Source organism: Cetorhinus maximus, chromosome 31 (genome assembly GCF_964194155.1).
Source record: "Cetorhinus maximus chromosome 31, sCetMax3.hap1.1, whole genome shotgun sequence".
Lineage (NCBI taxonomy): Eukaryota > Metazoa > Chordata > Chondrichthyes > Lamniformes > Cetorhinidae > Cetorhinus > Cetorhinus maximus.
The window spans coordinates 2,148,767-2,175,475 of record NC_135909.1 but is presented as its reverse complement, the minus strand read 5'-3'; the positions used below and the strand labels follow the sequence as shown (position 1 = coordinate 2,175,475).

Below are 26,709 nucleotides of genomic sequence, written 5' to 3'. Positions count from 1 at the left end.
TAAAAAAGAGTAAATAAATCAAATGTTGAAATCTCCTGTTGGTCGCTGGCAATGTCTGTGAAGGTTGATTTGACGAAACACAATTGGTAAAATGTTCCAGTATCACCCATTCGGCTGGGATTTAATGTTTGTGGCATTGGTTGTACCCCTGCTGCGCAGTGGAGGACCAGTGCACCCGGCTGGCTCAGGAGGAGGTCCGGGGACTTAGAAAAAGGACATCAGTTGAACACTGGTGTCTCCTCTGACTCTCAGATGCCGACGAACTTGCTGTGTAGATTGGGCTTGGAAACCTGCAGTTGGGAGGTTATTAGCAATGCAGCCTGAAATATCGAACGCAAAGGGAGATAGAGGGAGGGAGACGCAGAGAACGAAGGAGAGAGATAGCAGAGAGTTACAAAAGAAAGAGGGAGGTATAGGCAGAGGCTGTGAGAGGAAGTGACAGAGATAGTTGGAGACACAGAAAGAGAAGAGACAGTGAGAGAGAAGCAGAGAGGGAGCAAGAGGAACTGTGCGGAGAGATGGAGAGACAGATGAAGAGACAGAGAGACATACACATACGGTGACAGAGATACAGAAGGTAAGAGAAACATACAGAGATAAAGGGAGAGAGACAGACAGAGGGACAGACAGAGAGAAAGAGTCAGTGAGAAGAGAGTGTGAGAGAGACAGGATTATATAGAGAGAGGGAGAGAGTGGGAGGCAGACAGCAAGAGACAAACAGGGGGTCAGAGAAACAGATAGAGATAGAGAGAGAGGGGCAGACTGAGAGGGACAGAGAGAGACAGCGGGAATGAGAAAGACTAAGGATCAGAGAGACAGACTGAGAGAGGGAGGGAGGGAGAGACAGATGGAGAGAGAGAAACACAGATGGTGAAAGAGAGAGAGGGTAAGATAGAGAGTGATGAAGAGAGAGAGGCAGGGAGAAGGATAGAGGGAGTGAGACAGAGACAAAGTGAGATGGAGGGTAAGACATACAGGAAGAGACAGGGAGAGATAATAAACAGAAAAAACACAGAAAATGCTGGAAATTCTCAGCAGGTGCAGCACTGTCGTGTGGAGCGAGTTTTAGGTCGATGACCTTTGCTGGATAGAGAGAGAGGGGGGGATGGTGTGAGAAAGCGAACTGGAGAGAGAGAGAGTGAGAAAGCGAACTGGAGAGAGAGAGAGTGAGAAAGGGGACTGGAGAGAGAGAGTGAGAAAGGGGACTGGAGAGAGAGAAAGCGAACTGGAGAGAGAGAGAGAGAGAGTGAGAAAGGGGACCGGAGAGAGAGAGAGAGTGAGAAAGGGGACTGGAGAGAGAGAGTGAGAAAGGGGACTGGAGAGAGAGAGTGAGAAAGGGGACTGGAGAGAGAGAAAGCGAACTGGAGAGAGAGAGAGAGAGAGAGTGAGAAAGGGGACCGGAGAGAGAGAGAGAGTGAGAAAGGGGACCGGAGAGAGAGAGAGAGAAAGGGGACCGGAGAGAGAGAGAGTGAGAAAGGGGACTGGAGAGAGAGAGAGAGAAAGGGGACCGGAGAGAGAGAGAGTGAGAAAGGGGACCGGAGAGAGAGAGTGAGAAAGGGGACTGGAGAGAGAGAGAGAGAGAAAGGGGACTGGAGAGAGAGAGAGTGAGAAAGGGGACTGGAGAGAGAGAGAGAGAAAGGGGACCGGAGAGAGAGAGAGTGAGAAAGGGGACCGGAGAGAGAGAGAGAAAGGGGACCGGAGAGAGAGAGAGTGAGAAAGGGGACCGGAGAGAGAGAGAGTGAGAAAGGGGACTGGAGAGAGAGAGTGAGAAAGGGGACCGGAGAGAGAGAGAGAGTGAGAAAGGGGACCGGAGAGAGAGAGTGAGAAAGGGGACTGGAGAGAGAGAGAGTGAGAAAGGGGACCGGAGAGAGAGAGAGAGAGAGAGAGAAAGGGGACCGGAGAGAGAGAGAGTGAGAAAGGGGACTGGAGAGAGAGAGTGAGAAAGGGGACTGGAGAGAGAGAGAGAGAGAGTGAGAAAGGGGACCGGAGAGAGAGAGAGAGAGAGTGAGAAAGGGGACTGGAGAGAGAGAGTGAGAAAGGGGACCGGAGAGAGAGAGAGAGTGAGAAAGGGGACCGGAGAGAGAGAGAGAGAGAGAGTGAGTGAGATAGGGGACTGGAGAGAGAGAGAGTGAGAAAGGGGACCGGAGAGAGAGAGAGAGAGAGAATGAGAAAGGGGACCGGAGAGAGAGAGAGAGTGAGAAAGGGGACCGGAGAGAGAGAGAGAGAGTGAGAAAGGGGACTGGAGAGAGAGAGAGTGAGAAAGGGGACCGGAGAGAGAGAGAGTGAGAAAGGGGACCGGAGAGAGAGAGAGAGAGAGAGTGAGAAAGGGGACCGGAGAGAGAGAGAGAGTGAGAAAGGGGACCGGAGAGAGAGAGAGAGAGTGAGAAAGGGGACCGGAGAGAGAGAGAGAGAGAGTGAGAAAGGGGACTGGAGAGAGAGAGAGAGTGAGAAAGGGGACTGGAGAGAGAGAGTGAGAAAGGGGACTGGAGAGAGAGAGAGAGAGTGAGAAAGGGGACCGGAGAGAGAGAGAGAGAGTGAGAAAGGGGACTGGAGAGAGAGAGTGAGAAAGGGGACCGGAGAGAGAGAGAGAGTGAGAAAGGGGACCGGAGAGAGAGAGAGAGAGTGAGAAAGGGGACCGGAGAGAGAGAGAGAGAGTGAGTGAGATAGGGGACCGGAGAGAGAGAGACAGAGAGAGTGAGAAAGGGGACCGGAGAGAGAGAGTGAGAAAGGGGACCGGAGAGAGAGAGAGAGAGTGAGAAAGGGGACTGGAGAGAGAGAGTGAGAAAGGGGACTGGAGAGAGAGAGAGAGAGTGAGAAAGGGGACCGGAGAGAGAGAGAGAGTGAGAAAGGGGACCGGAGAGAGAGAGTGAGAAAGGGGACCGGAGAGAGAGAGTGAGAAAGGGGACCGGAGAGAGAGAGAGAGAGAGAGTGAGAAAGGGGACTGGAGAGAGAGAGAGAGAGTGAGAAAGGGGACTGGAGAGAGAGAGTGAGAAAGGGGACTGGAGAGAGAGAGAGAGAGTGAGAAAGGGGACCGGAGAGAGAGAGAGAGAGAGAGTGAGAAAGGGGACTGGAGAGAGAGAGTGAGAAAGGGGACCGGAGAGAGAGAGAGAGTGAGAAAGGGGACCGGAGAGAGAGAGAGAGAGTGAGAAAGGGGACCGGAGAGAGAGAGAGAGAGAGTGAGTGAGATAGGGGACCGGAGAGAGAGAGACAGAGTGAGAAAGGGGACCGGAGAGAGAGAGTGAGAAAGGGGACCGGAGAGAGAGAGAGAGAGAGTGAGAAAGGGGACTGGAGAGAGAGAGTGAGAAAGGGGACCGGAGAGAGAGAGAGAGTGAGAAAGGGGACCGGAGAGAGAGAGAGAGTGAGAAAGGGGACCGGAGAGAAAGAGAGAGAGAGAGTGAGTGAGATAGGGGACCGGAGAGAGAGAGAGAGAGAGAGAGTGAGAAAGGGGACCGGAGAGAGAGAGAGAGAGAGTGAGAAAGGGGACTGGAGAGAGAGAGAGAGAGAGTGAGAAAGGGGACCGAAGAGAGAGAGAGAGAGAAAGGGGACCGGAGAGAGAGAGAGAGTGAGAAAGGGGACTGGAGAGAGAGAGTGAGTGAGAAAGGGGACCGGAGAGAGAGAGAGAGAGAGAGTGAGAAAGGGGACTGGAGAGAGAGAGAGAGTGAGAAAGGGGACCGGAGAGAGAGAGAGAGTGAGAAAGGGGACTGGAGAGAGAGAGAGAGTGAGAAAGGGGACCGGAGAGAGAGAGAGAGAGTGAGAAAGGGGACTGGAGAGAGAGAGAGTGAGAAAGGGGACCGGAGAGAGAGAGAGTGAGAAAGGGGACCGGAGAGAGAGAGAGAGCTCAGTGCTGGAGTGTGGACGCAGTAGCTTTAAGTGAGATGTCACATGGCCGTGTATATGGGCCCTAGAGCAGGAATAGAGAGAGAGAGAGAGAGAGACAGAGAGAGTGGAGGCAGCATCTGGAGGAGAATCCGAAGCTGGCTGGTCGGACAGGGAGGTAAGGGGACTGTCTAATGCTCCATACCCCAGCTCTCGGGAACAGTTGAGGGCGAGAGACGGTAACAGTGTAACTGGGATTGTATCGGTTTGAATTTGGGTCATTATGTCCCTGGCTTTGCTCTGTGGGGAGCCTGTGTGTTTATAATATCACAAGCCTGGGTTACAATGTATTCAGCAGGAACCTAAACACCCCCCCTCCAAAAAACAATATAACTCGGCTCCCACAACCGCAGTGAAACATCAATCGGTTTTCTGCTGTTAAAACAAAGATTGTATTTTTGGGGGGGTCGGATATTTTTTGCCTGAATGGAGATTTCATGTTTGGTTTTTTAAAAAATACCTGGGGGGGTCTTAATTCTTTATATTTATTGCAATCTGGGCTTTCTGTCTGTGTGTTGGGACCGAGGGGTTTGTCCAAATCAATAATTTGCAATGCAATCCCCCCTTTTTTTTTGGGGAGAGGGGGATAAATTAAAAAGGGATTGATTTTTACAACCTCTGCATCAGGAAGATGTCAGTTTCTGGGGCTTTTTACTGGGAGATTTCCGCTTTCCTTATGAAACTGATTAAATTCATGTCCTTCGCTCTGTTCAGACCAGGGGATCCTGCTGCCTGGTCTCCTGTTTGTCTCTCCCTCCCCCCCCTTTTACCCCTTCCACCCTTTACCCCCTTCCACCTTTTACCCCTTCCACCTTTTACCCCTTCCCCCTTTTACCCCCTTCCCCCCTTTTACCCCCTTCCACCTTCCTCTCCCTTGCCTGCTGGCCCATTGATTTTTACAGTAAGGAATCGGTGGCGATTTGAATCGTGTTTGCTTAGTTTACATCAAACCCCACCACCAACCCTACAACCCAGAGATACTGCAGCTCTTAAAGGCGCCCAGAGGATTAATATGCCTTTTGCCGACTCAAAATTGCAAAGTTTACAGCTGTTCTGATCTTTTTTTAAAAAAAGAAAAGCAATAGAGGACTTTTTCCACCCCCCTCCCCTTAATAATCGTTTTTTAACCTACTGGGATATATTTTTGATCACACACCACGTTGCCTTGCCTGTGTAACCCACGTTGTCACCCATCCAGTGGTGGGGCTGCTCCTCTTGGGTCTTGGGGTGCAGCTTGTGTGGTTAGAGGGGTCACATTGCCCCTCTCCCTCTCTTACACGTACATACCTCGGAGTCCAAAGGCCCAAATTTCAGGGCCCCCCCCACTGCAACCCACTCCGGAGACTTGAACCCCCACCCCCGCAACCATACTCCGAGGCTGACAACCCCCAGCCTCATCCCCCAGGGAGTGCTGCGCTGTCGGAGGCGCCGTCTTTCAGATGAGACGTGAAACCCAGGCCCCCCCAAAAGGCCACCGTCTCGAGGAAGAGCGGTGGGCGGGGGGGTGGGGAGGTGTGGAGTGGGGAGGAAGGGAGGGGAGGTGTGGAGTGGGGAGGTGTGGAGTGGGGGGAGTGGAGGGGATGCTCTCCCCAGTGTCCTGTGAAAGATCTTTATCCTTCAACCAACATCAGCAAAAACAAAATGACCTTGGGTCCATTATCAGATCACTGTTTGTGGGAGCTTCCTGTGCGCCAATTGGCTTCTGCCTTTTTTACATTACAACGGTAACTGCACCCTGAAGGTAACTGATTGGCTGTGAAGCGCTTTGGAATGTCCTGGGGTTCTGGAAGATGCATTAGAAATCTTTTTTTTCACCTAACCCTACCCCCAACCCCAGCCCTAACCCCTAACCCCAACCCTAACCCTAACGCCAACTCTAACCCCTAACCCCTAACCCCAACCCTAACCTCTAACCCCAACGATACCCTAACCCCAACCCTAACCCCTAACCCCAACGATACCCTAACCCCTAACCCCAACCCCTAACCCCAACAATACCCACAACCCTAACCCCTAACCCAAACCCTAACCCCAACCCTAACCCCTAACCCCAACGATACCCTAACCCCAACCCTAACCCCTAACCTCAACGATACACCCAACCCTAACCCCCTAACCCCAACCCTAACCCCAACCTCAACGATACCCCCAACCCTAATCCCTAACCCCAACGATACCCACAACCCTAACTCCAACGATACCCCCAACCCTAACCCCTAACCCCAACCATAAACCCAATGATACCCCCAACCCTAACCCCAACCCTAACCCCAACGATACTCCCAACCCTAACCTCTAACCCTAACCCCGATGAAACCCCCAACCCTAACCCTAAACATAACCCTAACTCCCAACCCTAACCCCTAACCTCAATCCTAACCCCAACAATAACCTGAACCCTAACCCCTAACCCCAACCTTAACTCCAACGATACCCCCAACCCTAACCTCTAACCCTAACCCCGATGAAACCCCCAACCCTAACCCTTAACCCTAACCCCAATGATATCCCCAACCCTAACTCCAACCCTAACCCTAATGATACCCCTAACCCCTAACCCTACCCCGTAACCCTAACCTTAACCCTACCCCCTAGCCCTAACCCTAACCCTAATGATACCCCCAACCCTAACCCTAACCCTAATGATACCCTAATCCTAACTCCCAACCCTAACCCCAACAATAACCCCAACCCTAACCCCTAACCCCAACCCTAACCCCAACGATACCCCCAACCCTAACCTCTAACCCTAACCCCGATGAAACCCCCAACCCTAACCCATAACCCTAACCCTAATGATACCCCCAACCCTAATCCCTAACCCTAATGCTACACCCAATCCTAAACCTACCCCCTAACCCTAACCCTACCCCGTAACCCTAACCTTAACCCTACCCCCTAGCCCTGGCCCTAACCCTAACCCTAATGATACCCCCAACCCTAACCCCTAACCCTAATGCTACACCCAATCCTAAACCTATCCCCTAACCCTAACCCTACCCCATAACCCTAACCTTAACCCTACCCCCTAGCCCTAGCCCTAACCATAACCCTACACCCTAACCCTAACTCCTAACCCTAACCATAACTTTACCCCCTAACCCTACCCCCTGACCCTAACCATAATCCTACCCCCAACCCTAACTCTAATGCTACCCCTAACCCTAGCCTTACCCCCTAACCCTACCCCCTAACACTAACCCTAACCCTACCCACAATCCTAACCCTAATGTTACTCCCTAACCCTAACCCCATATCCAGCCCTAACCCCTAACCCTAACCCTAGCCCTAACAATAACCCTACCCATAACCCTAACCCCTAAGCCTAACCCCTAACCGCTAACACTACCACTAACCCTACCCCTTACCAAAACCCCTAAATCCAACCCTAACCCATAACCCTACCCCTAATCCAAATCCTGCCCCTTCCCCTATTCCTAACCCTAACCGTTCCCCTATTCCAAACCCTAACCCTACCCCTAACCCAAATACAGATCAGAATCAGACATGAACTCACAAGCTTGTCTCTTCTGGGCCCTGTCATGTTTTATCAGCCCTCCCTATCTCTGTAACTCCTCCAGTCCCTACAACCCTCCTTTTCTCTGTAACCTCCTCCAGCCCCTACAACCCTCCCTATCTCTGTAACTCCTCCAGTCCCTACAACCCTCCCTTTCTCTGTAACCTCCTCCAGCCCCTACAACACTCCCTAGCTCTGTAACCTCCTCCAGCCCCTACAACCCTCCCTTTCTCTGTAACCTCCTCCAGCCCCTACAACACTCCCTATCTCTGTAACCTCCTCCAGCCCCTACAACCCTCCCTATCTCTGTAACCTCCTCCAGCCCCTACAACCCTCCCTTTCTCTGTAACCTCCTCCAGCCCCTACAACCCTCCCTATCTCTGTAACCTCCTCCAGCCCCTACAGCCCTCCCTTTCTCTGTAACATCCTCCAGCCCCTACAACCCTCCCTATCTCTGTAACCTCCTCCAGCCCCTACAACCCTCCCTATCTCTGTAACCTCCTCCAGCCGCTACAACCCTCCCTATCTCTGTAACCTCCTCCAGCCGCTACACCCCTCCCTATCTCTGTAACCTCCTCCAGCCCCTACAACCCTCCCTATCTCTGTAACCTCCTCCAGCCCCTACAACCCTCCCTATCTCTGTAACCTCCTCAAGCCCCTACAACCCTCCCTGTCTCTGTAACCTCCTCCAGCCCCTACAACCCTCCGAGATCTCTCCACTCCTCCAATTCCAGCCTCTTGAGCATCCTCCGATTTCCCATCGCTCCACCATTGGCGGCTGTGCCTTCAGCTGCCTGGGGCCCTAAGCTCTGGCATTCCCTCCCTAACCCTCTCCGCCTCTGTGTCTGTGTCTCCTCCTGTCAGACACCCCTTAGAGACCACCCTCTTTGGCCCTGCATTTGATCACCTGCCCTAACGTCTCCTTGTGTGGCCGAGTGTCATAGTTTGTTTGATAATGCTGCTGTGAAGCACCCTGGGACATTTCATTACACGAGGTGCTACAGAAATGCAAGTTGTTATTGTATTTGCCAACTGCCTTAAATCCGTGTGGTTATTGACCACAGGCCAGCAGAAGCGGTTTTCCCTTTTTACATTGTCCCCCTTAATTTTGACAGCCTATATTCCCTGTTCTGAAACATGAAGAATCCCAAATTCTGTCGTTCACTGTGTAATTGTTTATAGGTTTATGGCCGTGAGCAGCTTATTCATTTATTATCCTGCCAATTGGATGAGCAGTTTAATTTTTGAAAGAATAGAAAGTATGTGCTCTCCCAATTAAGCTCCTCAAGCAGATTATCTCAAATTGCTCTCTCTCCCCTCCCTCCCTCCCTCCCCTCTCTCTCTCCTCTCTCTCTCCCGTCTCCCTCCCCTCTCTCTCTCCTCTCTCTCTCCCATCTCTCTCCTCTCTCTCTCTCCTCTCTCTCTCCCATCTCTCTCCTCTCTCTCTCTCCTCTCTCTCTCCCGTCTCTCTCCTCTCTCTCTCTCCTCTCTCTCTCCCGTCTCTCTCCTCTCTCTCTCTCCCGTCTCTCTCCCCCATCTCTCTCTGTCCTTCTCTATCTGTCTCTCGCCTCTCTTGCTTCTCTCGCTATCTCTCTCTCTCCGTCTCTCTTCCTCACCCTTCTCTCTCTCTCTGTCTCTATTCTCTCTATCTCCCCCTCTCTCTCTTTCCTTCTCTCTCTGTCTCTTTCTCTCCCTCTCTCGTTCTCTATCTGTCTTTCCCCTCTCGCTATCTCTCTCTCCATCTCTCTCCCTCACCCTTCTCTCTCTCTTCTCTGTCTCTATCCTTCTCTCTCTCCCTCCCCCCCTCCCTCTCTCCCCCTCTCTCTCTTTCCTTCTCTCTCTGTCTCTTTCTCTCCCTCTCTCTCTCTCATTATCTGTCTCTCACCTCTCGCTATCTCTCTCTCTCCATCTCTCTCCCTCACCCTTCTCTCTCTCTCTTCTCTGTCTCTATTCTTTTCTCTCTCCCTCCCCCTCTCTGTCTCTCTTCTCTCTCTGTCTCTCTCTCTCTCTCTCTCTGTCTCCTCTATCTATCTCTCCTTCTCTCTCTCTCTCCCCTCTTTCTCCGCCTCTCCTTTCTCTCTTTTATCATTGTTATAATTCTTGAAGGGATCTGACTGTCCCATAATCCTCTGCACAGTGTGGTCCCCGGGCTAATCTGTGAGAATGCAGTCAGTTCCAGCTTGGAAAGACACTCTCTCTCTCTCTCTCTCTAATGGAAGGAGGGAGGGGGCTGGGTAGAGGACAACCATCTGTCCTTGTGGTCTTTCACTCAGCACGTTCCCAGCCCAGCTCCTGTCTGACGCCGCGTGTGTGAATCGGACAAGTGCACTGGCTGGGGCAGAGAGGGAAGGAGGGAGAGAGAGAGAGAGAGAGAGAGAGGAAAGGAAGCGAAAGGGGAGGGAGAGACAGAGAGGGGGAAGGAAAGGAGAAATCAGGACTTGATTTGCCATTCACAAGAAGACTGCCGTTTTCTCTCACCCTGTGGTTTGTAGGACACTGAACATCTTGTACAATAGGCGACCAAGCAGCCTCGGGGGACATTTCTCTCTTTAGCTCCATCAGTTTATCCCTCAATCACTCTCTCCCTTCGGCTCTTTCTTTCACTCCATCTCTCATATGTTTCTGTCTCTCTCTCTCTCCCTCTCTCCATCTCTCTCTCTCTCTGTCTCTCCCTCTCTTTCTCTCTGTCTCTCTCCATCTCCCTCTCTCTCCCTCTCTCCCTCCCTCCATCTCTCTCTCTGTCTCTCCCTCCCTCTCTTTCTCCATCTCTCTCTCCACCTCTCTCTCTCTGTGTCTCTCTCTGTCTCTCTCTCTCTCTCTCCCACCTGTCTCTCCCCCATCTCTGTCACTATCTCTCCCCTATCTCTGTCTCCCCTGTCTCTGTCTCTCTCTCTCTCTGTTGCTCTGCCTTGTCCCTGTCTCTGTCTCTCTCCCTCCTGTGTCTCTCTCCCTCATCTCTGTCCCTCTCCCTCATCTCTGTCCCTCTCCCTCATCTCTGTCCCTCTCCCTCATCTCTCTCTCTCTCCCTCGACTCTGTCTCTCTCCCTCATCTGTGGCTCTCTCCCCTGTCTCTATCTCTCTCCCTTATCTCTCTCTCTTTCTCTCCTTCGTCTCTGTCTCTCTCCCTTATCTCTGTCTCTCTCCCTTATCTCTCTCTCTTTCCCCTGTCTCTTTCTCTCTCTCTCGTCTCTGCCTCTGCTCCGTCTTTCTCTCTGTCTCGTCTCTGCCTCTCTCCCTTGTCTCTCTCTTTCTCTTCCTGGTCTCCCTCTCTCCCTCGTCTCTCTCTCTCTCTCTCCCTCATCCTTGTCTCTCTCCCCGTCTGTCCCCCTTTCTCCCTGTTGTTTTCTCTCTCCCCCCAGTCTTTTTCTCATTCTCCTCTGTCTCTCTCTCTCTCCTCCTCTCTTTCGGAGATGTTATTGGCGAAAGGATTTACAGGATTGTGGAACTTGCTCCACTCAGGAGTAACGTGATTTGACAAAGAGGCTGTCGAATCAATGTTGACTTTAGCAGAGGATTTGAATCAGCGAGTCTTCTAAATTTACATCACATAATTCAACACACGCACAGTATTCTGCTTTCATGGTACATGGTGATTCGGGGCTCGATTGAGACAGACTGTCGCCCGGTGCGGCGAATCAGGCTCGATTGAGACAGACTGTCGCCCGGGTGCGGCGAATCGAGGCTCGATTGAGACAGACTGTCGCCCGGGTGCGGCGAATCGAGGCTCGATTGAGACAGACTGTCGCCCGGGTGCGGCGAATCGAGGCTCGATTGAGACAGACTGTCGCCCGGGTGCGGCGAATCGAGGCTCGATTGAGACAGACTGTCGCCCGGGTGCGGCGAATCGAGGCTCGATTGAGACAGACTGTCGCCCGGGTGCGGCGAATCGAGGCTCGATTGAGACAGACTGTCGCCCGGGTGCGGCGAATCGAGGCTCGATTGAGACAGACTGTCGCCCGGGTGCGGCGAATCGAGGCTCGATTGAGACAGACTGTCGCCCGGGTGCGGCGAATCGAGGCTCGATGGAGACAGACTGTCGCCCGGTGCGGTGAATCGGGGCTCGTTTGAGACAGACTGTCGCCGGTTGCGGTGAATTGGAGGAGACGAGCGGGGTCCGGTTTTGCCCAGCCGAGGCACGAGGGGTTTGAATCTCATCCTGGGACCTGCCAATCGGTTGGTGGGGGGGGGGGGCCTCGGAATGAGTCTTTTCAAACACCCGGCTCTTCGACTGGGATGTGCCTCGCTGCTCTGGTATTTGTGGGAGGTCAGAGTGACAGTGGAGGGGGACCGGCCACGCGCAGCAAGGTCCCACCTCGGCGATAGAAACGAAAGGCTCCGGGCGGCGAAGCGTAAACATTAGCTATTCGACTGCAGTGGGCATCATGGCTGGATCCTGTCCTCCCCGGGAGGCCCTAGCCCAGGGGAATCTGGAGCAACTCTTCCCTCCCCAACCCCCTGCCCCATCCCCACGCCCACCCCTCCCACCCCAATAAAGAGGATAAAACAGCCTGGCCCGATGAACCAATTCAGCAGAGGCCTGGACCCAAACCCCGGCGTCCTTCTGTTCCGAGTGTGACTCGGGACACTTCGGCACCTAGAGAGAAAAACGCCTCTTTAACTGGGAGGCTGCGAGGAGAGGGTGTCCCCCAGGTTCCAGCGCTTCTCCGGGTGATGTTTCAAAACTTGAGGCTGATCGATTTACATTAGGCGTAGAGGTCACAGGATCAAGATGGAGCTAAGATTCAGATCGGCCACAACTTACGTGGAGCGCCGCGCAGAGGCTGAATCGCGTCCTCACTGACGAACCACGGACGCTTGCGTCTATAGCGCCGTCGGGGGAATAAAACATCTCCCACACCGTTCACATGGAACGTGGATCAGGCACAGTCTGACCCTGAGTCACGTTCGGAGACATTAGAGACAGGCGGCAAAAGGCTCGGTCAAAGAGGTCAGTTTTAAGGAGCGTCTCTCAAGCTGAGGCGGAGAGGTTTAGGGAGGGGATCCCAGAGCTCAGGGCCCCCCCCAATCAGGCAGCTGAAGGCACGGCCGCCAATGGCGGAGCGATGGGAAATCGGGGGATGCTCGAGAGGCTGGAATTGGAGGAGCGCAGAGATCTCGGAGGGTCGTAGGGGCTGGAGGAGGTTACAGAGATAGGGAGGGGGTGTAGGGGCTGGAGGAGGTTACAGAGATAGGGAGGGTTGTAGGGGCTGGAGGAGGTTACAGAGATAGGGAGGGTTGTAGGGGCTGGAGGAGGTTGCAGAGATAGGGAGGGTTGTAGGGGCTGGAGGAGGTTACAGAGATAGGGAGTGTTGTAGGGACTGGAGGAGGTTACAGAGATAGGGAGGGTTGTAGGGACTGGAGGAGGTTACAGAGATAGGGAGGGTTGTAGGGGCTGGAGGAGGTTACAGAGATAGGGAGGGGTGTAGGGGCTGGAGGAGTTTACCGAGAAAGGGAGGGGTGTAGGGGCTGGAGGAGGTTACAGAGATAGGGAGGGGTTGAGGCCATGGAGGGATTTGAATAAAAAGGAGAGAATTTAACCTCCATCATGCCCTGGTTGATTTTCCAGCTGTTTTTTCTCCTGCCTGCGCTTGGGGCTGGAGACCCCGGGGTGAAAGCACCATGTCTGGATTTGAAAAGCGTGTGGGTTCGGGAGGAGGAGCTGAGCCGACTGTGGGCAACAGGGAGCAAGAGGAGTTTGAGGAAGGGGAATTGGTGGGAGGGTATCAGCAAGTGGGAGCTAGCCTCACGACAGACAGACCTGTGTCTCCAGCCCTGTTCAGGGGTGTCCTGGAATGCCTCACAGCCAGCGGAGGAGTTTGTCTGAGGTGCAGCCGCTGTTGTAGGGTTAGGGAAACGTGGCAGCCAATTTGTGCACAGCAAGATCCCACAGGCAGCAAATGACCAGCTAGTGTGAGCGGGAGGGTGTGTTTTCCATGCAAGACTTTTACCAAGGTATAGACGCTCACACAACTCGTCCCAGTCTTCAGATCTCCGCTGTCTGAAGCTCGAAGCATCTCCTCAAAGTTCACCCCACTTAAAGCCATCCCACTACCCCTCTCTGCAGCCCCCCACCCCTCCTCCATCCCCATCCTCCTGTGGTTCCCGAGTGTCCTCTGCACGTCCACCCTGAAGGCACCATGCTCTGTGCTCCCACAGTGTTGAGCTTTGCATCCCACGTGTTCAGTTTGGGGTTTTCTTTTTAAGTGGGTGGGGCCCCCAAGTTTGATCTCTCTCCTCAGCCCAGGGCAGCAGCAGCTGGGGGGTGAGGGCAGGTCCCGGACAGCCCTGGGTTAAGGAGAGAGAAAGAGCAGCCTGGGTGATCCTGTACTGACAGAGAGGCAGGGGTTTCTGCTGGAAGGTCAGTTTGTGTTTCTGCACACGTCTGCGTATGTCTCCCTCTGTGTCTCTGAGTGTCTGTGTGTGTCCCCCTCCGTGTGTGTGTTTTGGTTATTTATTCTTTCATGAGATGTGGACATCACTGACGAGGCCAGCGTTTATTGCCCATCCCTAATTGCCCTTGAGAACGTGGTGTGTGCATGCATGTGTCTGTCTGTGTCAGTCTGTGTCAGTCTGTGCCTGTGTGTGTGTGTATGTGTGTGTGTCAGTGTGTGTGTGTGTCAGTTTGTGCGCACATGTCCATGCGTGTGCGTGTCTGGTCTGCGTGTGCCTGTCTGTGTTTGAGTGTCTGTATGCGTGTCTCTGTCTGTGTGACTGCATGTCTGTGACTGTCTGTGTGACTGCATGTCTGTGTGTGACTGTGAGCGTGTCTGTGTGTGTTTGTCTGTTTGTGTGTCTGTGTGAGTGTGTGCACCTGTCTGTGTGACTGCGTGTTTGTGTGTGTGTGTGTGTGTGTGTGTGTGCCTGTGCATGTCAGTCTGTGTGTGTCTGCGCGACTGTGTGTCAGTCTGAGTGTGTGTGTGTGTGTGTCAGTCTGTGTGTGTGTGTCTGTGCATGAGTGTCTGTGTGTATCAGACTGCATGTCTGTGTGTATAAAACGAAGAGAAAGATTTGCATTCAGGACCGCTGGATGTCCCAGTGCGCTTTGTGAAGCGCTTTATGAAGCACTTTGTTGAAGTGCGTTCGCTGTTGTAATGTAGGAAATGCAGCAGCTAATTTACACACAGCAAGATCCCACACACAGCAATGTGACAATGATCCAGATCATCTGTTTTTAGTGATGTTGGTTGAGGGATAAATATTGGCCCCAGGACACCGGGGAGAACTCCCCCCTGCTCTTCTCCCAATAGTGGCCGTGGGATCTTTTACCCCCACCCGAGAGGGCAGACAGGGCCTCGGTTCACATTCCACCCTGCAAGGCGGCAGCTCCAACATTGCAACGATGGCTTGCTGCTGGCGAGAGGAGGGCGTCTATCAGACGAGCTGTTAAACCGGGGCCTCGCCTGCACTCTCGGGTGGGTTTGGTGTTCATGCCTCCGGAGTGGGGCTCGAACCCACGACCTTCTGACTCTGACAGGAGCAAGTGCAACAGTCTGAGCCACGGCTGACGCTGTGGTAGTCGGAGGGGGAGGGATGTGCGGCCAAATTAACCTTGGCACCTGAGCTCGTCTGATGCATGGGCAGCAGAGCACAGTGGGCACTGCTGGCACCAATTGGCACTGAGGGAGAGGGATGAGATGGCAAGGTGAGTGTATAATCCACCAGCTGCGCAGAAAGGCTTCTAATAGCCTTCAGCAAGAGGACTGGATGAATACTGAATGAATTAAGCATAGTATCCTCTGCTTTATTAACTGGGGCATAGAGTACAAGAGCAAGAGGGTTATGTTAAGCTTGTATAAGTCACTAGTTAGACCTCAGCTGGTGTATTGTGTTCAGTCCTGGGCGCCACATTCGAAGAAGGGTGTGAATGCATTAAGGAGAGTGCAGAAAAGATTCATGGGTTCCAGGGATGAGGAACATCAGTTCCGTGGATAGACTGGAGAAGTTGGGACTGTTTTCCTTGGAGAAGAGAAGGCTGAGAGGGGGATTTGATAAGAGGTGTTCAAAACCGTGAGGGGTCTGGACAGAGCCGATAGGAAGAAACTGTCCCCCGCTCGTGGAAGGATCAGGAAGGAGAGGGCGCAGATTTAAGGCGATTGGTAAAAGAAGCGATGGAGACAGGAGGGAGAAACTTTTTCAGGCAGCGAGTGGTTAGGGTCTGGAGTGCGCAGCCTGAGTGTGGTGGAGGCAGATTCAATCAGGGCTTTCGAGAGGGAGTCAGATTCTTAAGGAAGAAAGTGTAGGGGTTACGGGGAGAAAGCAGGGGACTGGCTCTGAGTGAAAGACTCGTTCAGAGAGCTGGTGCAGAGACGATGGGACAATGGACTCCTCCAGTGCTGCAACAATTCTCTGATCGTGTGAATACCGGAAGGGGAAAAGCAGGGATTGGGGGAGAAGATTAGGGTGGGGGTTGTTGGGGGTGGAACGGGGAGCGGATTAAATGGATGGCTCTCGACAAAGAGCTCGATGGGCTGAACAGTCCCACGGATTAAATGAAGACGCGAGCAATGTGGGGCTGTGAAAACCCCCAGGCATTCACCACATCTTTCCACCCGAGCCCGTGGTATCAGTGTGCAGTCATCTGTAAAACTTCTGCTGTTTAATATCAATGCTGCTCCTTCCACTGTGGTCAACTGCACCTGCGGGACCAATGTGAGGGCTCACACGGTTGACTACCTCCACGCAAACATCATCATCGTCGCTGTGTTCCCATATCTCGCATGGCACCGCCTCACCCACTCTCCCCACAATTTCCTTTAATCTTTTGCACACTGCAGTATGACAGGGCCACAGAGAGCTCGCCCTTCCCGATAACCAGTGTCCACATCAAACAGGACAGCGTGAGATGAAGTCGGGTGAGAGGAGGATCCTTCCCAGCAGAAACCCAAGCATTGAACAGTCAGGTCAAGCGCTCTGCTCCTAGGCTGCAAATTCAATTCTCGGCACAGGGTTAGATACAGAGTAAAGCTCCCTCTACACTGTCCCCATCAAACACTCCCAGGACAGGTACAGCACGGGGTTAGATACAGAGTAAAGCTCCCTCTACACTGTCCCCATCAAACACTCCCAGGACAGGTACAGCACGGGGTTAGATACAGAGTAAAGCTCCCTCTACACTGTCCCCATCAAACACTCCCAGGGCAGGTACAGCACAGGGCTAGATACAGAGTAAAGCTCCCTCTACACTATCCCCATCAAACACTCCCAGGGCAGGTACAGCACGGGGTTAGATACAGAGTAAAGCTCCCTCTACACTGTCCCCATCAAACACTCCCAGGACAGGTACAGCACGGGGTTAGATACAGAGTAAAGCTCCCTCTACGCTGTCCCCATCAAACACTCCCAGGACAGGTACAGCACGGGGTTAGATTTACACAGAGTAAATTTTCCACTGAGTTAATCAGGAACCTAACCGGAGGGAGGAAGGGGATCTGGTGGCCGGTTGACGTGGAGGGGAAGTGGTTAATGAGGAAACTCTTCTGCAAACAACACAGGAGCTCAGAAAGAGGAAGCTTCTCTTCCCCTACGCTCTCTCTCCAACCTGGTACAGCCTTTGAGTTGTTAGCTTCAACATCTAGCTTGTGGCCTCATGCAGCCCCCCCATCTCTGTAACCTCCTCCAGCCCCTACACCCCTCCCTATCTCTGTAACCTCCTCCAGCCCCTACACCCCTCCCTATCTCTGTAACCTCCTCCAGCCCCTACACCCCTCCCTATCTCTGTAACCTCCTCCAGCCCCTACACCCCTCCCTATCTCTGTAACCTCCTCCAGCCCCTACACCCCTCCCTATCTCTGTAACCTCCTCCAGCCCCTACAACCCTCCCTATCTCTGTAACCTCCTCCAGCCCCTACACCCCTCCCTATCTCTGTAACCTCCTCCAGCCCCAACACCCCTCCCTATCTCTGTAACCTCCTCCAGCCCCTACAACCCTCCCTATCTCTGTAACCTCCTCCAGCCCCTACAGCCCTCCCTATCTCTGTAACCTCCTCCAGCCCTTACACCCCTCCCTATCTCTGTAACCTCCTCCAGCCCCTACAACCCTCCCCATCTCTGTAACCTCCTCCAGCCTCTACAACCCTCCCTATCTCTGTAACCTCCTCCAGCCCCTACAACCCTCCCTATCTCTGTAACCTCCTCCAGCCCCTACACCCCTCCCTATCTCTGTAACCTCCTCCAGCTCCCTACACCCCTCCCTATCTCTGTACCCTCCTCCAGCCCCCACATTCCTCCCAGTCCCCTGCATTTTTCCAACCCGGAGCTCTTGACACTGCCACGATTCCCATCGCTCCACCATTGGCGGGCGTGCCTCCAGCTGCCTGGGGTGGGGGGCCCTGAGCTCTGGAATTCCCTCCCTCAACCTCTCCGCCCCTCTCTCTCTCTCTCTCTCCTTTAAAAGACCCCTTAAAACGATCTCTTAGACCATGTTGTTGCTCCGTTGCCCTATTATCTCCTAAATTGTCTAGGCCTCGCACTTTGCTTGATAACACACCTATGGAGCTCGATGGGGCATCAAAGGCGCTATAGAAATACAAGTTGTTGTCTCACTTCGTACCATCAACACAAATTCGGTGGAATATCCCTTTAAGACGGCCTTTTGACTGGGACTCAATGCCCAGTGTAGCCTTCAGTGGGCACAGCTTTAAGGACCCTCCCATTCACCCAGCTTCTCTTCTGATCCTGGAGAATGCCCCAAAGCTGACAAAGGATCTGACGTGTTGTTACTGTCGCAATGTCCGAGCCTCAGCGGCCATTTTGAGCACAGCAGGATCCCACGAGTTTCGCTGTGGTACTGACTAGATGGTGCGCTGCTGGTGAGGTTGGTTGAAGGGTAAATGTGGGCCTCGGGACACTGGACAGAACTCCCCCCGACCCTCACCCACCCACCCCCCCCACCCTAACCCCAACCCCAACCCCAACCCTAACCCTAACCCCGCCCCCCCCCCGGCCAGTGACTCTCCCGGCTGTACCAAGGGATCATCGCTGTCTGCCTGAGAGGGCAGACTGGGGCCTGGTTTAAAGTATCACAGTATCTTTATATGGGCCATTTGGCCCATCGAGTCTGCACTAGCTGTCTGAAAGAGCATTCTACCGAGATAAAAGCAAAATACTGCCGATGCTGGAAACCGGAAACAAGAACAGAAAATGCTGGAAAAAACTCAGCAGGTGTGTGGAGTCCACCTTTTATCCTATTTTCGATCTTTTCTCCCCACCACCACCATCCCCTCGCCCCCACCCCCACAAGGACCATCAGTCACTGGTTCATGTTGTTCTTTCCGGAGTGCTTACCCTTGTCCTGCCATTATCACATTCTGCTTCCTGACCTTAGTGACCATCAGCACCTCCTTTAGCCAGTATCACTATCATTAACACCCCCTTTGTCCTTTTGTCTGTGACTATCTCTGGCAATCTCTCCTTTGCCCCCGCCTATCGCTGGCCCTCTATCGCATCACCTGCTCCACCCTCCTTTAACAGTATAAATTTCATCCCATTCCCACTTCCCTTCAGCCCCTGAAGAAGGGTCATACGGACTCGAAACGTTAACCCTGTTTCTCTCTCTCTCTCCACAGACGCTGTCAGACCTGCTGAGTTTTCCCCAGCATTTTCTGTTTTTGTTTTGAGCGTTCTACCTCGCCCCGCTCCCGCTGCCTTATCTCCGTAACCTTGCACATCCTCTCTTTTTCAGATAGCCGCCCAATTCCCCTTTTCTCGTCCCCAAGACCCTGCAGCACCCCCGACCCTGCAGCACTCCCTCAGTACCGGCACTGGGAGGGGAGGGAGGGAGGGGAATATCGGCCTGCTGTGTGAGCTCAAGTCTGCAGAGCGGGACTCGAATCTCCCTGACTGCTTCTCGGTGTTTTGCGGCCCTTGCCTCAGGCGTTGGATTGACTGTCTCCCCTCGGGGGCGGGGTTCCTGCTCCACAGTGACCACCCCCCCAACCCTCCTCCCCGGGGTTAGGGAGAGGAAGATGGTAGGCGGGGGTTGGTCGGGGGGCTGGTGGGTGAGGGGGTGGTGAGGAAATCAGCCTTCCTGATCCCAATTGCTGCCCGGAGTTGGCAGGCCCGGCCTCGTTTACATGAGAGTGAGGGAGAGGGAATGAACATCGGGATGACCAGGATCAGGCCACAGCATGGGATGCCCGCAGCAGTCGAATATCTCCACAGGGTGGCTGGACATGGAGTCCAGCAGCGTTAGCAAGAAGCCTGCCTGGACAGGCCCAACGCTATTTGGTACCCCACTGTTTAGAGCAAGTGTATCACTGAGTCCGTGCACTGATTCCTGGGAAATTATGTCGAATCCATAGCAAACAGGACTTAGGGTGTTTCTGCCCCACCCGAGCCTCTTCCCCCCCCTCTCCATCTCCCCCCATCACCGTATCCTTCTATCCCTTTCTCCCTCATGTGTTTATCCAGCTTCCCATTTAAATGTATCGACACTATTCACCTCGACCACTCCCCGTGGGAGCGAGTCCCACATTCTCCCCACTGTCCGGGTAAAGAATTTTCTCCCGAATTCCTGACTGGATTTATTAGTGACCCCGTCTTACGTCGACGGCTGCGAGTTGCGGACTCGCCCACATCTCCCACCCTTTCGAACCCTTTAATAATCTTAAAGACATCATTCAATCTTCTCTGTTCCAGAGAACTGAGCCCAAGACTGTCCCCCTCTTTCCTGATAACCTCTCTCATTTTTGGAAATATTTGACCGATCTACTTTTGTTTTTTCTTTTTTGCAGCTCCTCTGCTGCCTTAACTTATTATTTTTTTCTGTGATCTGGGGATCGGAACTGTGCACGATACATCCCAAGTGTGGAGTAACCAGGCGTGTTAAACATGATAGCTCCCGGTGTATAGTCCTAGACTCTGAGATGCAGAACGGTCAAACCAAATGTACTTGGACACACTGACAACTTCCTTGGACCTTCTGCCCCCCTCTTTGTCAGTTCCCAGTCTTCCCTTTCCCAGAAGAGGCACAGCCCTTTCCAATCGCTCAGCTCACTGCTCACAGTTTTACAAACTGTTGCATATTCACTCTTCCTGGCGGAGAGTCAGGAATCACAAAGCCAGTGATTCACCAGCCCCATCCTGCGAATTCACACAATCCCTCTCGGTCCCTTCCGCTCCCCACACACTCCCGGGATTATGTCCTGTCACCTGCTTTTCCTCCCCACATCCTCCCATCCCTGGGCGTTAACATGCCTCAACTCCTACATGCACCCACCCGCCCCCACCCCTCGTTTCCAGCTCACCCAGCCATGCTCATCAACTGCACAAGGCTTCACAATCACTCAGTATCCATGTGCACAGTTTTGGAACCCAGGCGTATAGATCAGGAGAGGGTTACAGTGAGGGGTGTGGGGTATATCAGAGAGTGTTACAGTGAGGGGTGTGGGGTATATCAGAGAGTGTTACAGTGAGGGGTGTGGGGTATATCAGAGAGTGTTACAGTGAGGGGTGTGGGGTATATCAGAGAGTGTTACAGTGAGGGGTGTGGGGTATATCAGAGAGTGTTACAGTGAGGGGTGTGGGGTATATCAGAGAGTGTTACAGTGAGGGGTGTGTGGTATATCAGAGAGTGTTACAGTGAGGGGTGTGGGGTATATCAGAGAGTGTTACAGTGAGGGGTGTGGGGTATATCAGAGAGTGTTACAGTGAGGGGTGTGGGGTATATCAGAGAGTGTTACAGTGAGGGGTGTGGGGTATATCAGAGAGTGTTACAGTGAGGGGTGTGGGGTATATCAGAGAGTGTTACAGTGAGGGGTGTGGGGTATGTCAGAGTGTTACAGTGAGGAGTGTGGGGTATATCAGAGAGTGTTACAGTGAGGGGTGTGGGGTATATCAGAGAGTGTTACAGTGTGGGGTGTGGGGTATATCAGAGAGTGTTACAGTGAGGGGTGTGGGGTATATCAGGGTGTTACAGTGAGGGGTGTGGGGTATATCAGTGTGTTACAGTGAGGGGTGTGGGGTATATCAGAGAGTGTTACAGTGAGGGGTGTGGGGTATATCAGTGTGTTACAGTGAGGGGTGTGGGGTATATCAGAGAGTGTTACAGTGAGGGGTGTGCGGTATATCAGAGAGTGTTACAGTGAGGGGTGTGGGGTATATCAGGGAGTGTTACAGTGAGGGATGTGGGGTATATCAGAGAGTGTTACAGTGAGGGGTGTGGGGTATATCAGGGAGTGTTACAGTGAGGGATGTGGGGTATATCAGAGAGTGTTACAGTGAGGGATGTGGGGTATATCAGAGAGTGTTACAGTGTGGGGTGTGGGGTATATCAGAGAGTGTTACAGTGAGGGGTGTGGGGTATATCAGAGTGTTACATTGAGGGGTGTGGGGTATATCAGAGAGTGTTACAGTGAGGGGTGTGTGGTATATCAGAGAGTGTTACAGTGAGGGGTGTGGGGTATATCAGAGAGTGTTACAGTGAGGGATGTGGGGTATATCAGAGAGTGTTACAGTGAGGGGTGTGGGGTATATCAGAGAGTGTTACAGTGAGGGGTGTGTGGTATATCAGAGAGTGTTACAGTGAGGGGTGTGGGGAATATCAGAGAGTGTTACAGTGAGGGGTGTGGGGTATATCAGAGAGTGTTACAGTAAGAGTGTGGGGTATATCAGAGAGTGTTACAGTGAGGGGTGTGGGGTATATCAGTGTGTTACAGTGAGGGGTGTGGGGTATATCAGTGTGTTACAGTGAGGGGTGTGGGGTATATTAGAGAGTGTTACAGTGAGGGGTTGTGTGGTATATTAGAGAGTTGATATCAGTGTCGCTCAGTTAATACTGGTCTGGACTTGAATTGATATGAAAGGAGAAGTGGTCAGAAGGATATTGGAGTTGCACGCTAGCAAAGGGAATTTGGACGGTTGCCAGGGTAACAGCGTTTTTTAATCCCATGGTGCCTGCTCCTCTAAAGCTGCAGAGTGTGTGTGTGTGTGTGCGGGTGTGTGTGTGTGCGGGTGTGTGTGTGTGCGGGTGTGTGTGTGCGGGTGTGTGTGCGGGTGTGTGTGTGTGCGGGTGTGTGTGTGCGGGTGTGTGTGCGTGCGGGTGTGTGCGGGGGTGTGTGTGTGCGTGCGTGTGTGTGCGTGGGCGCGTGTGTGCGTGGGCGCGTGCGTGCGCGGGCGTGTGTGTGCGCGGGCGTGTGTGCGCGGGTTTGTGCGTGAGCGTGTATACGTGTGTGTGTGCGGGCGTGTGTGTGCGGGTGTGTGTGTGCGGGTGTGTGTGTGCGGGCGTGTGTGTGCGGGCGTGTGTGTGCGGGCGTGTGTGTGTGGGCGTGTGTGTGTGTGCGGGCGGGTGTGTGTGTGTGTGCGGGCGGGTGTGTGCGGGTGTGTGTGTGTGCGGGTGTGTGTGTGTGTGTGCGGGTGTGTGTGTGTGTGTGTGCGGGTGTGTGTGTGTGCGGGTGTGTGTGTGCGGGTGTGTGTGCGTGCGGGTGTGTGCGGGTGTGTGTGTGTACGTGCGTGTGTGTGTGTGTGCGGGTGTGTGTGTGTGTGCAGGTGTGTGTGTGCGGGTGTGTGTGTGTGCGGGTGTGCGTGTGTGGGCGTGCGCGGGCGTGTGCGTGTGCGGGTGTGTGTGCGTGCGCGGGCGTGTGCGTGCGTGGGCGCGTGCGTGCGCGGGCGTGTGTGTGCGCGGGTGTGTGTGCGCGGGTTTGTGCGTGAGCGTGTATACGTGTGTGTGTGCGGGCGTGTGTGTGCGGGCGTGTGTGTGCGGGTGTGTGTGTGCGGGCGTGTGTGTGCGGGCGTGTGTGTGCGGGCGTGTGTGTGTGTGCGGGCGGGTGTGTGCGGGCAGGTGTGTGTGTGTGTGCGGGCGGGTGTGTGCGGGCGGGTGTGTGTGTGTTAAGGGGGCCTCCACCTTTAGCAACCATTTTGTCTGAGTGCAGTGGACGTTAATTGCTATATTTCTTTGACCTCCCTACATCTCGGCAGTGACCACACTCTGAAAATACACAATTGGCTGTAAATCAGTGTAGGACAGCCTGAACTGCACAGGCAATGTAGAAAAGCAGCTCTCTCTCTTTTGTCTTCCCCGTCCCAGGAACCCATAGCAACGATTGTCAGAGTTTTCACGCTCTCTAGTGGAATCTCGCGGGTGGATAGTAAAAGGCTGACGTGTCTCGCACACCTCTGACCTTCTGCCCTACCCCCCAGTTCAGAGCCGCCAGTGATCAGTCACAGCTCTATCTTTAGCGAGCTGGAAATTGCAACCACCAGTTCCTGAGGATATCTGGCCCCTGTTGACCTCCGAAACCAGTTGTGGAAGCTGGCAACACTTAACGGGAACAGATTCCCACTCATTCTTCCTGCAGTTCCCCATTAACTGGTCACGCTGATAGCCTCTCACAGCACCTGACCAGTGAATGGTGGATTGGATCTCAACAGGATAGAGGGAGCTTTACTCTGTATCTAACCCCGTGCTGTACCTGTCCTGGGAGTGTTTGATGGGGACAGTGTAGAGGGAGCTTTACTCTGTATCTAACCCCGTGCTGTACCTGTCCTGGGAGTGTTTGATGGGGACAGTGTAGAGAGAGCTTTACTCTGTATCTAACCCCATGCTGTACCTGTCCTGGGAGTGTTTGATGGGGACAGTGTAGAGGGAGCTTTACTCTGTATCTAACCCTGTGCTGTACCTGTCCTGGGAGTGTTTGATGGGGACAATGTAGAGGGAGCTTTACTCTGTATCTAACCCCGTGCTGTACCTGTCCTGGGAGTGTTTGATGGGGACAGTGTAGAGGGAGCTTTACTCTGTATCTAACCCCGTGCTGTACCTGTCCTGGGAGTGTTTGATGGGGACAGTGTAGAGGGAGCTTTACTCTGTATCTAACCCCATGCTGTACCTGTCCTGGGAGTGTTTGATGGGGAAGGTGTAGAGGGAGCTTTACTCTGTATCTAACCCCGTGCTGTACCTGTCCTGGGAGTGTTTGATGAGGACAGTGTAGAGGGAGCTTTACTCTGTATCTAACCCCGTGCTGTACCTGTCCTGGGAGTGTTTGGTGGGGACAGTGTAGAGGGAGCTTTACTCTGTATCTAACCCCGTGCTGTACCTGCCCTGGGAGTGTTTGATGGGGACAGTGTAGAGGGAGCTTTACTCTGTATCTAACCCCATGCTGTACCTGTCCTGGGAGTGTTTGATGGGGACAGTGTAGAGGGAGCTTTACTCTGTATCTAACCCCGTGCTGTACCTGTCCTGGGAGTGTTTGATGGGGACAGTGTAGAGGGAGCTTTACTCTGTATCTAACTCCGTGCTGTACCTGTCCTGGGAGTGTTTGATGGGGACAGTGTAGAGGGAGCTTTACTCTGTATCTAACCCCATGCTGTACCTGTCCTGGGAGTGTTTGATGGGGACAGTGTAGAGGGAGCTTTACTCTGTATCTAACCCTGTGCTGTACCTGTCCTGGGAGTGTTTGATGGGGACAATGTAGAGGGAGCTTTACTCTGTATCTAACCCCATGCTGTACCTGTCCTGGGAGTGTTTGATGGGGACAGTGTAGAGGGAGCTTTACTCTGTATCTAACCCCGTGCTGTACCTGTCCTGGGAGTGTTTGATGGGGACAGTGTAGAGGGAGCTTTACTCTGTATCTAACCCCGTGCTGTACCTGTCCTGGGAGTGTTTGATGGGGAAGGTGTAGAGGGAGCTTTACTCTGTATCTAACCCCGTGCTGTACCTGTCCTGGGAGTGTTTGATGGGTACAGTGTAGAGGGAGCTTTACTCTGTATCTAACCCCGTGCTGTACCTGTCCTGGGAGTGTTTGGTGGGGACAGTGTAGAGGGAGCTTTACTCTGTATCTAACCCCGTGCTATACCTGCCCTGGGAGTGTTTGATGGGGACAGTGTAGAGGGAGCTTTACTCTGTATCTAACCCCGTGCTGTACCTGCCCTGGGAGTGTTTGATGGGGACGGTGTAGAGGGAGCTTTACTCTGTATCTAACCCCGTGCTGTACCTGCCCTGGGAGTGTTTGATGGGGACAGTGTGGAGGGAGCTTTACTCTGTATCTAACCCCGTGCTGTACCTGTCCTGGGAGTGTTTGATGGGGACAGTGTGGAGGGAGCTTTACTCTGTATCTAACCCCGTGCTGTACCTGCCCTGGGAGTGTTTGATGGGGACAGTGTGGAGGGAGCTTTACTCTGTATCTAACCTGCCCTTTCTCCTTCATGTGTTTATCCAGCTTCCCCCTTAAATGTATCTACACTATTCACCTCGACCACTCCCTGTGGGAGCGAGTCCCACATCCTCCCCAGTCTCTGGGTGAAGAAGTTTCTCCTGAATTCCCGATTGGACTCATTAGCGACCGTCTTATATTGACGGCCCTGTAGTTCTGGTCTCCCCCACAAGTGGAAACACCTTTTCCAAGTCGATTGTATTGAGCCCACTTGGAATTTTAAAGATTTCCATCGGGTCCCTCCCCAAAAAGCCCACTCTCTAGAGGAAGGAGCCCTGGCCTTTTCCGCAGTCCCTGGCTGATCGATATAACCTCTCCGTTCTGGTATAATTGTAGCAAATCTTATTCTGTTGCAACTTGTCCGGCCTCCTCTCTATCCTTTATGTGAATGTGGAGAGCAGAACTGGACGCAGGGCGGCCTAAAGTGGGGCCTAAAACCAGGCCTGGTGCAAAACATGGCCTTGACGCAGGGCACTCAGGCCTGTGGCCTTGCCCCGCCTTGTGGCCCTCTGGGGCGGGTGGCGCTGGCCCAGGTCCCACCTCCTGGAGCTGGAGCAAGACATCCCTCCCCCACACCCTTGAGACCTCTTTAAACCGACGCTGCACTGAGCAGGGGCACGCGGTTGCCATGGCAGCGCTGCTGGCCTAGGCCTTGAAGTTGCGCTAGGCCGGAGCAGGCCCTGGGTGTGTGTGCGAGGAAGTTATCAAGGGCAACGTCCTTCCAACTCATTTGTTCTGCAATGGAGGGGGGGGTGGTTTCGGTGAGGGAGGGGGGCTTTGGGTTCGTAGGGTTGGGAAAGGCGGCTGGCAGGATGTCCTCTCTCCGTCAGCCTACGGCCGGCGTTAGGCAGTTGTGTGTGTGTGTGTAGCGGCATTGTTCACTAGCTCGCTGGGTCGGAGGTCACCAGGTCCATCGGGCCTGCTGCCAACAGCCTCTTCCTGCCTCCTGAGCGTCCTGGACTCGGGGACTGGCTGCCAAAACACAAAAGGCACTCAGATTTACAATGTGGGAGAGTCGCAAAGGTCCCAGCCTGAATTGTTCTGGGGCCTTGAGTTAGGCAACAGGGGAAGGGAAGATGGCAGCCATCTTGTGTCTAAACACACGGCAACAAGAAGACCAGTTCCCGGGAGGAAGGCTGGCCGAGGCATCAATAACACTCCCCACAAACGGCC

General features: G+C 53.5%; 1 protein-coding gene across 1 annotated transcript in view; it reads left to right on the top strand.

The window, feature by feature from the left end:
- The first annotated feature begins 3,830 nt into the window (after positions 1-3,830).
- Positions 3,831-26,709, top strand: part of sipa1 (signal-induced proliferation-associated 1) — a 94,442-nt gene continuing 71,563 nt past the window's right edge. Inside the window, exon 1 of the mRNA XM_078532737.1 lies at positions 3,831-3,994. The gene's annotated coding sequence lies outside the window, so the exon portion shown is untranslated. The remainder of the gene's footprint in view (positions 3,995-26,709) is intronic.